We start from the raw sequence: 1,160 nt of genomic DNA, 5'->3' as shown, positions 1-1,160 counted from the left end.
CGTGACATTGTACAGAAGACAGGGATCAAGACCATCCCCATGGAAAAGAAATGCAAAAAAGCAAAATGGCTGTCTGGGGAGGCCTTACAAATAGCTGTGAAAAGAAGAGAAGTGAAAAGCAAAGGAGAAAAGGAAAGATATAAACATCTGAATGCAGAGTTCCAAAGAATAGCAAGAAGGGGTAAGAAAGCCTTCCTCAGCGATCAATGCAAAGAAATAGAGAAGAACAACAGAATGGGAAAGACTAGGGATCTCTTCAAGAAAATCAGAGATACCAAAGGAATATTTCATGCAAAGATGGGCTCGATAAAGGACAGAAATGGTATGGACCTAACAGAAGCAGAAGATATTAAGAAGAGATGGCAAGAATACACAGAAGAACTGTACAAAAAAGATCTTCACAACCCAGATAATCACAATGGTGTGATCACTGACCTAGAGCCAGACATCCTGGAATGTGAAGTCAAGTGGGCCTTAGAAAGCATCACTATGAACAAAGCTAGTGGAGGTGATGGAATTCCAGTTGAGCTATTCCAAATCCTGAAAGATGATGCTGTGAAAGTGCTGCACTCAATATGCCAGCAAATTGGGAAAACTCAGCAGTGGCCACAGGACTGGAAAAGGTCAGTTTTCATTCCAATCCCAGAGAAAGGCAATGCCAAAGAATGCTCAATCTACCGCACAGTTGCACTCATCTCACATGCTAGTAAAGTAATGCTCAAAATTCTCCAAGCCAGGCTTTAGCAATATGTGAAGTGTGAACTTACTGATGTTCAAGCTGGTGTTAGAAGAGGCAGAGGAACCAGAGATCAAATTGCCAACATCCGCTGGATCAGGGAAAAAGCAAGAGAGTTCCAGAAAAACACCTATTTCTGCTGTATTGACTATGCCGAAGCCTTTGACTGTGTGGATCACAATAAACTGTGGAAAATTCTGAAAGGGATGGGAATCCCAGACCACCTGATCTGCCCCTTGAGAAATTTGTATGCAGGTCAGGAAGCAACAGTTAGAACTGGACATGGAACAACAGACTGGTTCCAAATAGGAAAAGGAGTACGTCAAGGCTGTATATTGTCACCCTGTTTATTTAACTTATATGCAGAGTATGTCATGAGAAACGCTGGACTGGAAGAAACACAAGCTGGAATCAAGATTGCTGG

The sequence above is a fragment of the Bison bison genome, unplaced genomic scaffold (assembly GCF_000754665.1).
Source record: "Bison bison bison isolate TAMUID 2011002044 unplaced genomic scaffold, Bison_UMD1.0 scf7180017864168, whole genome shotgun sequence".
Taxonomy (NCBI): domain Eukaryota; kingdom Metazoa; phylum Chordata; class Mammalia; order Artiodactyla; family Bovidae; genus Bison; species Bison bison.
Note: the sequence above shows the minus strand (reverse complement) of the source record.